This window comes from Bos javanicus, chromosome 16, assembly GCF_032452875.1.
Source record: "Bos javanicus breed banteng chromosome 16, ARS-OSU_banteng_1.0, whole genome shotgun sequence".
Classification (NCBI taxonomy): Eukaryota; Metazoa; Chordata; class Mammalia; order Artiodactyla; family Bovidae; genus Bos; species Bos javanicus.
Genome location: NC_083883.1, coordinates 14,306,301 through 14,318,809, shown reverse-complemented (window position 1 = coordinate 14,318,809; position 12,509 = coordinate 14,306,301). Strand labels below are relative to the sequence as shown.

At 37.3% G+C, this 12,509-nt stretch overlaps 1 pseudogene; it reads right to left on the bottom strand.

Annotated features, from left to right (window-relative positions):
- Positions 1-11,799: 11,799 nt before the first annotated feature.
- LOC133228315 (5S ribosomal RNA) lies at positions 11,800-11,918 on the bottom strand (annotated as a pseudogene).
- Positions 11,919-12,509: the final 591 nt, after the last annotated feature.

Genomic DNA, 12,509 nt, shown 5'->3' with positions numbered 1-12,509 from the left:
CGATGCATGATACTGGATGCTTGGGGCTAGAGCACTGGGATGACCCAGAGGGATGGTATGGGGAGGGAGGAGAGAGGAGGGTTCAGGATGGGGAACACATGTATACCGGTGGCGGATTCATTTTGATATTTGGCAAAACTAATACAATTATGTAAAGTTTAAAAATAAAATAAAATTAGAAAGTTAAAAAAAAATAAACAATATATTCAAAAATAAATAAATAAAAGAGATAAGAGCCAGAGAATCCACATTTTTTCTGTCCTTGTCTTGAATGCCCTTGTTCGACCAAGTCTAGAACACATAAAGAAGCAGAGAGTCATCATCATTATGGACATGAAATCTGGACATTCAGTTCAGATTCTGCCTTTCTCAGGTACTATGACTTGGGAAAGTTGCTAGACTTTCTATCTGCACCTCACTTTCCTCATCTGTAAAATAACAGTGACAATAATAGCCATCTCATAATATTATCATGAGGACTCAAGAGTTAAAATATGAAACTATCTTAGAATGCAGTAGGTGAGCAGCAAGAATTATCTATTGTATTAGACAGATATGCTGTCAGTAATTCTAATGTTTACAAGTGTCACTTGTATCCCTGATTACTGTGTCAATTATGTCAGTTACTCACTTTGGACAATCTCGGTTGCTCAGTGTACAGGGTACTAATAAGTGACATGCTCTCAAATACTTGGGAAATACTAATATACTTCTAAAAGTAAGCACCTTAAAACCTAAAGAGAGGAGCAGCAATATATAAAGCATTTTGAATCCCTCAGAATAAAAAGCCCTTATAAATATGTTTTTATCTTTTCCTACTTCTTTTACTGAGTTATTAGTTGATTTGAAGCTATTTGAAAAGTAATCTGATCCTCTCTGAACTCATATTTTTCAGTAAAATTCATATCCTAATGAAAACTGTTGCTAACTGTTACCTCTCTGAATCACTTCATCATGTTAGTGTCCTACTTATTCATATTAGACACTTCAGTATTTCAACTGATTTATGTTTTGGCTAAGGTTCTTAGGAAATAAGTTCTTTTACTCATCTATTTTTTTTTCTCACTCTAGCTTTTTGCCTTTTGTTCTCTGTTGTCTCAATGTTATCAACAATATAGCTTATTCATTTTTCAGCATTTTCATTTAAACTCTTATATTCAAGTTCATTTCATATTATAAAAGTGGAATTCAATAGTTTCTTCTATATACTTTGTTCTTCAATAAAAAAAAAACCTCACACATCCTCTTTTAAGGACACAGATGAATATCAGTCTACCCACCTCTGTCTACTTTCATTATCTTTTAATACTAGGAGAAATGTACTCTGATAGCAACTATCATTGTCACCATTTTTTTTAAAGAAGTTTCTATTTATCCTGAGAGGATTGTTTCTTAAAAGAATGCCTTGAATATTGCTTATTACCAAGACAGCTTGAGGACCACATACTTCAACTTAATGGATTTTCTATTCTGATAAAATTATTTCAAGAGGCTACTTCAATCTTCTAATAAAGGAAAAACTTCATCTGCAGAGTCAGATGTTTAAGCTAGTGGTAACACTATCATTTCATGATGATCAAGGTGATTAATTATACGTTGTACCTTTTAAGAAGAAAACTGGGTCTTGAAGGTACAGTTGACATTTTGTTTCACCTTAATAAAGAACTATGATTGTTTAGATTTCAAGAAAAGATGTACAAGATTTACTTGTTGCCTTTTTCATAAAAGACCAAGCATCTACTTCTGCGCATTGTAACTCTGAGCTCTTGAGCCTCATTATGAAACATGAGCAACCAATGAGAATGCTGAATGGACTTCAGGGAAATTTTGAGTAGGCGCTGCAAAGTGCATTACTGCATTAAAGTAATAATGTAGCAGAGGGAGTAAGGAGGGCTTAAGAGGAAGATTTGGATTATATCACTGAGCTTTTTGTTTGTTACATTTTCTTCTATTTCTCCAGATTTTGTAGTCTACTTTGAGGCTTTGCAGGACATTTTTTCTGGTCCTGTCAAGTTACTTATTCTATTAATTTCTGATAATTCTTTTGAGAGCAATTAATTATTCTCTTTGATAATTAATCTTTCCAGTTGCTGTAGGTTTCCACAAAAGCTGTATTTTGCCCCACAGACTTTTGAAAAACCTTTATTCTAGCAGGCATTACATTTTTCTTTGTTTAAAAATCTGCCTTTCTTACTTTTCCAAAGCAAGAACACTATGTTCATTTTTATAGCACTAGGTCATATATGTGATATTGTCAAACATTTTTTAAAATGGCAGAACCCCAGAGCAAAATTAATAAAACAAAGTAAGAATTGTATTTATTTTCATAAGTGAAAATTCCAGGAGTGTGTCTGATTTGAGATAAAGTTGGATCCTGGGGTCAAATGATTTTATTAGGGTATTATTTTATCCCCCACCCTGTCTTATCTCATTCTTAAGCAGAGATGACCCCCAGGATGACATAATCCGGGTTTAGTCCCAACTTGTGCAGGCTAACCAGAGGCAATGAAAATCTCATATCTTGGTTATTCAAGCAAAATTCTTAGAATTGAATTCATTGCCCCTAATGAGGTGAAATCTTATTATGTCCACTGATGCCAAGGGCAAGAAATACACTGATTAGTTTTAGCACAAGTCCACCGCCCTTTCTTAGAACAACTAGTCGAGTCACTTTATCTCTTGACAGAGTTCTTAACTGAAGGAAAAATATGCACTCATGTTGGGTTAAACAGATTTTTTTTTTTTTTTTTTGTATTAGTAAGAAGATAAAAATTTGACCAACTCAAGCTGAGCTTTGGAGAAGGAAATGGCAACCCACTCCAGTATTCTCACCTGGAGAATTCTGTGGACAGAGGAGCCTGGTGGGCTGCTGTCCATGGGGTCGCAGAGAGTCAGACACGACTGAATCGACTTAGCATACATGCATGCATTAGAGAAGGAAATGGCAACCCACTCCAGTATTCTTTCCTGGAGAATCCCAGGAACAGAGGAGCCTGGTGGGCTGCCATCAATGAGGTCTCACAGAGCAATTTAGCAGCAGCAGCAAGCTGAGCTTCCAGAAATTACTTTAAGAATTGCAATTCAAAATTACTCTAGGATGACTACTGACACTCCTGGTAATACTGAAAACTCAGCTCCCTTTGCCTCAGTCAAGAGGTGCTACCAGCCCATCCAGACCTGCACATGTGCTGTGACCTGCCTTGCAATGGCTTCCATGCACACTGCCATCTCCACAAATATCAGTGTCCGTCTCAAGCAGGTACATGTGACTGAGAGCAATGAAGTTACATTCCTGCGTATTAGGATGCAGGAGTCATGATAAAAATAGGTGTTTGCTTCTAAATGAGGAAATAAGAGTGAATACTGTGAAGAAATATCAAGATGTTCAGAGGATGTTAAGAGATATAGGACACTGAAAGTTGTACACATACATCTCCATTCAAATATATGGATTGATATTGCAGAATATTTATACCCTATAGAAAATTCATATTATTTTTCTTCCTTTGTTTTGTAACCAGTGCATGAATGGCAACAAAAATTATAAACAATAATAATAATAAAGGTACACTTCATTATCTTAATATGTGACAAGAAGTAAATAAACAATACAGTATTAGTTGAATGAATGAGTAAATGAATGAATCATTCTTAAAATAAAATTGCACTTAGTATATTTGTAAAACACCACCACCAGATGTTGTCACATCTGGATTTATAGCACGAGAAAAAAGAAACAAGGTAATGACATTATCAACATAAATCTGACAATATTAACATTGCATGGAAATAGACATTTTAAAGCTATTAGCAGCATATTTAAATATGAAGGGCTTTATGGTATATCAAAATCAATAGATACTTATAATAATTTCAAAATGACAAACTTTAATATGAAATTTACAGGGTCATCTAACTGAGACAATGGCCTACTTTATCGATTTAGAGGAGTCAGTAAACATATTTAATACAGATAATTGAAATTATAGACAAGACACCTAATTTTGTATGAAGTGTCAGTCTTTCAGTTGTGTCCAACTCTTTGTGACCCCATGGTCTGTAACCCACCAGGCTCCTCTGTCTATGGAATTCTCCAAGGAAGGCTACTGGAATGGGTCGCCATTCTGTTCTCTAAGGCATTGTTCTGATCCAGGGATTGAACCCAGGTCTCCTGCATTTCAGGCAGATTCTTTATTGTCTGAGCCATTAATGAAGCCCATTGTTGTATAATCATCTATTAATGATTTGCTCTAAAGTAGAGAGCTGAAATCTCGGTCATATTCTGACTTCTTTTCTTCTAAAATCACAGTAGATTTCAAGTCTTAGCCTTTCAATTTACCCACAGGAAGCAGAAGAACTAATAAGGCTAGGGACAAAAATGACATCCTCACAAATAAAGTTTAGCAAAAAACTGGCACTTTATTCTCATGCCATGAGAATTTTCTCTTTTTTTGGAGTACGTCACAATAGTAACATCATGGGGCCCATGGGAAAGGAGTCATTGATGAAGGAATCTAAGAAGACACAAATGAAAGACATCCTGCATTTATGGATTGGAAGAATTAATATTGTTAAAGCTGGGGCTTCCTAGGTGGTGCTAGTGGTAAAGATCCCACCTGTCAGTGCAAGAGATACGAGTTGGAGGTTCGATCCCTGGGTTGGGAAGATCTCCTGCAGGAGGACATGGCAACCCACTCCAGTATTCTTGCCTAGAGAATCCATGAACAGAGGCTCCTGGTGGGCTATGGTCCATGGGGTCGCAGAGAGTCATACATAACTGAAGTGACTTAGTATGCACACATGCAAACCGTCTATACTACCCAAAATGATCTATAGATTAAATGCAATCCCAATTAAAATCTTAATTCCATTCTTTAAAGAAATAGAGAAATGAAAAACACTAAAACTCTTACGGAACTACAAAAGCTTTTAAATAGCCAATAGCCAGTCAATCCTGAGCAAGAAGAACAAACCTAAAGATATCATACTCTCTATTTCAAAACCCACTACAAAGGTAGAGTAATCAAAACAACATGATCTTGGCACAGAAACAGACATATGGACCAATGGAAAAGCATAGACAGGCTGAAATAAATCTATGCATTTACAGTTAACTAATCCTTGACATAAGGAGAAGGCAATGGCACCCCACTCCAGTACTCTTGCCTGGAAAATCCCATGGATGGAGGAGCCTGGTAGGCTGCAGTCCCTGAGGTCGCTAAGAGTTGGACACGACTGAGCAACTTCACTTTCACTTTTCACTTGCATGCATTGGAGAAGAAAATGGCAACCCACTCCAGTGTTCTTGCCTGGAGAATCCCAGGGACAGAGGAGCCTGGTAGGAGGCTGTCTATGGGGTCGCACAGAGTCGGACACGACTGAAGCGACTTAGCAGCAGCAGCAGCAATCCTTGACACAAGGCTTCCCTTGTGGCTCAGCTGGTAAACAATCCACCTGCAATGTGGGAGACCTGAATTTGATCCCTAGGTTTGGAAGATCCCCTGGAGAAGGGAAAGGCTACCCACTCCAGTATTCTGTCCTCGAGAATTCCATGGACTGTATAGTCTGCTGCTGCTGCTGCTGCTGCTGCTGCTAAGTCACTTCAGTCGTATTCGACTCCCTGCGACCCCATAGATGGCAGCCCACCAGGCTCCGCCATCCCTAGGATTCTCCAGGCAAGAACACTGGAGTGGGTTGCCATCTCCTTCTCCAATGCATGAAGGTGAAAAGTGAAAGTGAAGTCGCTCAGTTGTGTCCGACTCTTTGAAACCCCATGGACTGCAGCCTATCAGGCTCCTCTGTCCATGGGATTTTCCAGGCAAGACTACTGGAGTGGGTTGCCTTTGCCTTCTCTGACTGTACAGTCTGTGGGGTCGCAAAAAGTCGGACACGACTGAGCGACTTTCACTTTCACTTTCAAATCCTTGACAAAGGTGCCAAGAGTGGAGAATGGACAGTCTCTTCAACAAATGGTGTTGGAAAAACTGAATGAAAGAAGAATGCAGAGGAATGAAATTGAACCCTAATCTCAATCAAATAGAAAATCAATTCAAAATGGATTCAGTTCAGTTCAGTTCAGTCGCTCAGTCATGTCTGACTCTTTGCGACCCCATGAACCGCAACACACCAGGCCTCCCTGTCCATCACCAACTCCCAGAGTCCACTCAAACCCATGTCCATCGAGTCAATGATGCCATCTAACCATGTCATCCTCTGTCATCCCCTTCTCCTCCTGCCCTCGGCCTTTCCCAGCATCAGGGTCTTTTCAAATGAGTCAGCTCTTTGCATCAGGTGGCCAAAGTATTGAAGTTTCATCAGTCTTTCCAATGAACACCCAGGACTGATCTCCTTTAGGATGGACTGGTTGGATCTCCTTGCAGTCCAAGGGACTCTCAAGAGTCTTCAGTCCCTTGGACTGCAAGGAGATCCAACCAGTCCATTCTGAAGGAGATCAGCCCTGGGATTTCTTTGGAAGGAATGATGCTAAAGCTGAAACTCCAGTACTTTGGCCACTTCATGTGAAGAGTTGACTCATTGGAAAAGACTCTGATGCTGGGAGGGATTGGGGGCAGGAGGAGAAGGGGACGACAGAGGATGAGATGGCCGGATGGCATCACTGACTCGATGAACATGAGTCTGAGCAAACTCTGGGAGTTGGTGATGGACAGGGAGGCCTGGCGTGCTGCGATTCATGGGGTCGCAAAGAGTCGGACACGACTGAGCAACTGAACTGAACTGAACTGTAACATTTAAGTTTAGTGTTTATGGCTATATTTAAGTAAGTCAATACTCCAGTTTATATTGTTTTTAGAAGTTTCTCATGCAATTAAATTTTTTTCATGTAAATATACAAGTTAATTATTTAAGCTAGATTCAGTAAAATAAGTTTTAAATTCTAAAAAAAGACACATTTATCTAAATTCATTAAGGCCTAAACATTGATATATATTAATGAAACTATTATAAAACAAAAGACATTTTTCTTCAGAAATCAACCGTTGTATTTAGATGAAGCTTTATACTTCAGTTACTTTCAACTTAAAACAAAGCTCTCATGTAATGCTTAAATGTACTATTTTTCTTCCTCTGTATAGTGACATTTTGATATCATTTTTATTATGAAATTGTGAATGTTCTTTCAAGGATGCAGAAAATAAAGCAGAAACAAGACTGATTTCTTAAAAAAAAAAAAAAGAGTCTTCTCCAACACCACAGTTCAAAATCACATTTAAATTTAAAATCTGAAACCATAAAATAACCATACGAAAACACAGGGCTAGGGCTTAATGATATTGGTCTGAAAAATGATTTTTTTAGATGTGACACCAAAAACACAGGCAACAAAGCAAAAATAGACAAATCCAATTGCATCAAGCTAACAAGCTTCTGCACAGCAAAGGGAAAAACAAACAAAGTAAAAAGGCAACTTATGGAATAGAAGAGACTAATTTCAAACTATGTACCTGATGAGGTATCAATATCTAAAATATATAAGGGGGTCATACAACCCAATAGAAAAGAAAAATCTGATTTTAAAATGGAAAAAGGACCTAAATAAACAGTTCTTAAAAGAACATACACAAATAGCCAACAGGTAAATGAAGAAGTATGCAGTTTCACTAAGCAGTAAAATGCAAATTAAAATCACAATGAGATATCATGTCACACCTGTTAGAATGATAATCATCAAAAAAGACAAGAGAAAACAAGTTTGGTAAGGGTTGGGAAAAAAAAAGAAACCTGTACACTGTTGATGAGAGTATAAACTGAAAGTAACATGAGTGCTCCAAAATAAATTGAAAATGGAAGCACTACATCATCTAACAATTCAATTTTTGAGTACGTAGTCAAAGGAAACAAAAAGATATCTGCACTCCAAGGTTCATTCCAGCATTATTCACAATAGCCAAGATATGGAAACAGCCTAAAGATCCATTAATGGATGAGTGGGTAAACAAAATGTACTATATACATGTAATGGAATATTATTCAATCTTAAAAAAAAAAAAAAGAATATTGTCATTTGAGATCTCATGGATTAACCTGGATTCTGCTATGCTCAGTGAAATAAGCCAGATGCAGAAAAACAAATACTGTATGACCTTAATTATATGTGGACCTTAACACAGTTAAACTCATAGAAACAGTAAAAAGGTGGTTATCAAGACTTGAGGGAGGTGGAAACGGGGAGACACTGGTCAAAGGGTAGAAAGTTTCATTTATGCAAAATGAGTAAGTTGTGGAAAACTGGTGAACTGAAATGTGACTGTAGTTAACAACATTGTATTGTATACTTGAAATCTGCTAAAAGGGTAGATTTGGGGTAGATTTATTCCCACTGAGGTGAATAAAAGGAGGAGGGGGAGAAGTGAGGAAAGAGGAAAGAGGTAATGGACATGTATACTGGCTTGGTTATGGTGAATATATAGGTATCAGATCACCAGTTTATAAACCTTAAATATACACAATTTTTCAGTCAACTATCCCTCAAAGTTGGGGAAAAAATAAAGGGGCTAATGGAAAATTTTTCCTTGCTTGGATCTTGGTGCTTTAAGAGAAAACACTTTCTTCTCACATTGATCACATAGCAGAACATCCTGCCTAAGAGATATTTCTAACCCTAATAGGCAAATGACATCTGGTGGAGACCAAGTAGGGTCAGTTCTCTGGTGGTGAATGGAGGTGAGAATAGTTCATTCATGGTGTTTTTCCTTTAGGTGATAGGGAAAAAAATAAAAATTTTCTTTCTATTTCTTTGTCTTCAGTTCAGTTCAGTTCAGTCGCTCAATCGTGTCTGACTCTTTGCAACCCCATGAATCGCAGCACGCCAGGCCTCCCTGTCCATCACCAACTCCCGGAGTTCACTCAGACTCATGTCCATTGAGTCAGTGATGCCATCCAGCCATCTCATCCTCTGTCGCCCCCTTCTCCTCCTGCCCCCAGTCCCTCCCAGCATCAGAGTCTTTTCCAATGAGTCAACTCTTTGCATGAGGTGGTCAAAGTACTGGAGTTTCAGCTTTAGCATCATTCCTTCCAAAGAAATCCCAGGGCTGATCTCCTTCAGAATGGACTGATTGGATCTCCTTGCAGTCCAAGGGACTCTCAAGAGTCTTCTCCAACACCACAGTTCAAAAGCATCAATTCTTCGGTGCTCAGCTTTCTTCACAGTCCAAATCTCACATCCATACATGACCACTGGAAAAATGATAGCCTTGACTAGACGGACCTCTGTTAGCAAAGTAATGTCTCTGCTTTTCAATATGCTATCTAGGTTGGTCATAACTTTCCTTCCAAGGAGTAAGCGTCTTTTTGTCTTAAGCTATTGTTTTTTTCTTGTCCATTTAACAAACAAGATGCTAATTTTGAAACTACAGTGAACAAAACTGAACAAAGCATGTATTTTTTTAGGGGGAAAAAAAAGGAAAGTTTCAGCAGTTATCTGAATAAATATTTGGGTACTAATCCTGGATGGAAGATTTGGATGAAGATCACATAAAATATCTTTAAAAATTTACATTTTTAAAAAATTGTTTATTTTCCTCTAAGCAAGAAATGCAGTAGGTGATCAGTTTGAGTCCGAAAGAAAAGTGATACTTATTCATTTCATAACTAATTGAATAATCCCTTTTATTTTACTTTCAATTAATAAGTTGTCAATATTTCTCAAAGAGAATTTCACACCAAGATTATAAAATGCTCTGCAAATAAAGCATTCTATGGTCAACTAGAAATGAGGAAAAAACATATAATATAATCTTGCTGCACAGACACAAAATAATTCACACATTAAATTCTATATGAATTTCTGATAATAAAGTACTACATTTAGATAAATTATGTGATTTTATTTATTTCACATAAAAGCTGAATGAATCTCTTCCTGTTCATCTAGCTTTACAAAATTAATTTATTCAACATAATTTATTTTGAGGCTAATGTGAAAGCTCAGTGAAACAGTTAATGATAAAAAAGCAATGATTCTCTATATTTATTATGCACATTTAGAAGAAATGCTACCTATAGCTAAAATACATTAAAATCCTATTAGCTCCTTCATATCTAAACATTGCTTCTATATTTTGCTATATAAAATTTTTTGTACAAAGAAATTCTTTTTAAGCTATGTTTCTCAGTGAAAGTCACTAGTAATGGGAAATTGTTAGGATTTCATAACTTGAATTCTCATAACTTTTAGTTTTGTTCTCAGGATAGTAGTCTTTGATGTAATCACATACAGAGAGTCACATTTTCCTTAAAAAAAATTTTTTTTTTAAGTATTTCTACTTGACAAAACAAATTTTACTAGGAAGAAATCAATTAGCCAAAACATTTTTCTTTACTCTTTAAAAAATATATTTTTTCATTGAGTGACTCCAATCAAAATATTAAACACTCTGGTGGATATAGAACAGTGATAGTATATACTAGCATTTTAAAAAAATTATATATAGAATGCTGCTGCTGCTGCTGAAGATTTAAATTAAAGTTTCTAATGATGCATTTAATTTAGCTTTAATAAGGTTTTGGCAATGTTACATAACAGCCACTGAATTCCCAAAATCATATTTTAAGATACAATGATAGGTGTGAATAGGTATTAGTCAAATTCATTCAAAATTCTTAATGATGGTTAAAAAAATCAAAATTTGAGTATTGTAGTCAGTGTGATGTAGTACAAAGAACACAGGAATGAGACTAAAGGTGACTGGCTTGTAGCTGATGACTAGATCAGATGTCATTCTATTTATCTGTTCAAATAAATCCCAAATTTCAGAATTAAAAAAAAATAACAACACTGGCACATTTAAATACAAATAATGAAAATATATACTGGTTTCTGCTGACCATGGAACTTTCAAAATTCACTTTCATTCCTGTCAAGATATTCTCTAAACTTCATTACATAGCAAACCAGAGAAACTTAAGACTGGGGTCCTCTTTCTTTCCTTGGCCTGACTGGGCTATATATGTTTTGTAGCATTAAATGTGTTTCAACTTTTCAAACATGCTCCAACCATGCATATAGCAAAGTAAATTGAATTAGAAATGCTCAATATCACAAATGATTCAGTTAATTTGGTTCCGCTAGAAAATACACTATATGCTAAATGACAATTTTTATATCCCTATTGAATCGTAAATGTAACAGTTTAATTTTCAGGAAGCCCTATATGACCATATGCTATGCTATGCTAAGTCACTTCAGTCGTGTCCAACTCTGTGTGACCCCATAGATGGCAACCCGCCAGGCTCCTCCTTCCCTGGGATTCTCCAGGCAAAAAGACTGGAGTGGGTTGCATTTCCTTCTCCAATGCATGAAAGTGAAAAGTGAAAGTGAAGTTGCTCAGTCGTGTCCGACTCCCAGCGACCCCATGGACTGCAGCCTAACAGGCTCCTCCGTCCATGGGATTTTCCAAGCAAGAGCACTGGAGTGGGGTGCAATTTTAGGAAGCACCAAATTGATTCACTTATTTGGTGTTAAGTGAAAACTGAAAGTTGCTCAGTTCAACTCTTTGTGACTCCATGGATTATACAGTCCGTGGAATTCTCCAGGGCAGAATACTGGAGTAGGTAGCCCTTCCCTTCTCCAGGGGATCTTCCCAGGAATCAAACCCAGGTCTCCCACATTGCAGACAGATTCTTTACCAACTGAGCCACCAGGGAAGCCCAAGAATACTGGAGTGAATATATATCCCTTCTCCAGGAGATCTTCCTGACCCAGGAGTCAAACTGGGGTCTCCCGTATTGCAGGCAAATTCTTTACCAACCGAGATATCTGCTAACAGGGAAGACCCAAAAAGCCTATAGCACCCTGTATTCCCAGGCAGTCTCCCATCCAAGTACTAACCAGGCCTGACCTTGCTTTACTTTCAAGATCAGACAAGATCGGGTGCATTCAAGGTGGTATGGAAGTAACCTAGAATTGGTAATGCGATAAAAATCATGATTCTTATTCCCAACAGACTTACATCTGCATAAAATTCAAATAACCCATACACCTTACCCCTGCTCATGAACAGTTTACCAAGACACCAATGATGGAATAAGACCATTCATGGAGATCCAGGCTTACTAAACTTCCTTAAACTCCTCCAGGAAGAAATGTTTTCCTACCTCATGCTTTTTAAGAATTCTCTATTGGGCACATTTTCTTCAACTCTTATCATTCTAAAAATCCCCAAATAGGCCAATTTCCATTTAAAGCTTCCAGGTTGATTATTGCAGTTTCCAGAAATCCTAGGACTCTCACACAGTACTAGGCAATCCCTTTGCCTAGCAGTTACTCCTTACACTTTAATATCCTGCTTTCTGTTCCATGTCTGATTACTCTGTCCCAGATGCTAGGTTGAAGCCATAGAAAGGCTGGAATTTGAGTTGTGTGTTCATGGTGTTATCAACAACACTTAATTCCTGCCAAATGAATGAACACATGATCAATGTAATAGACTAAAAAGTCTAGGACTGAAACCGCAGAAGCACAATGGTGAGTTAGACCAAGGTCTGTGTAA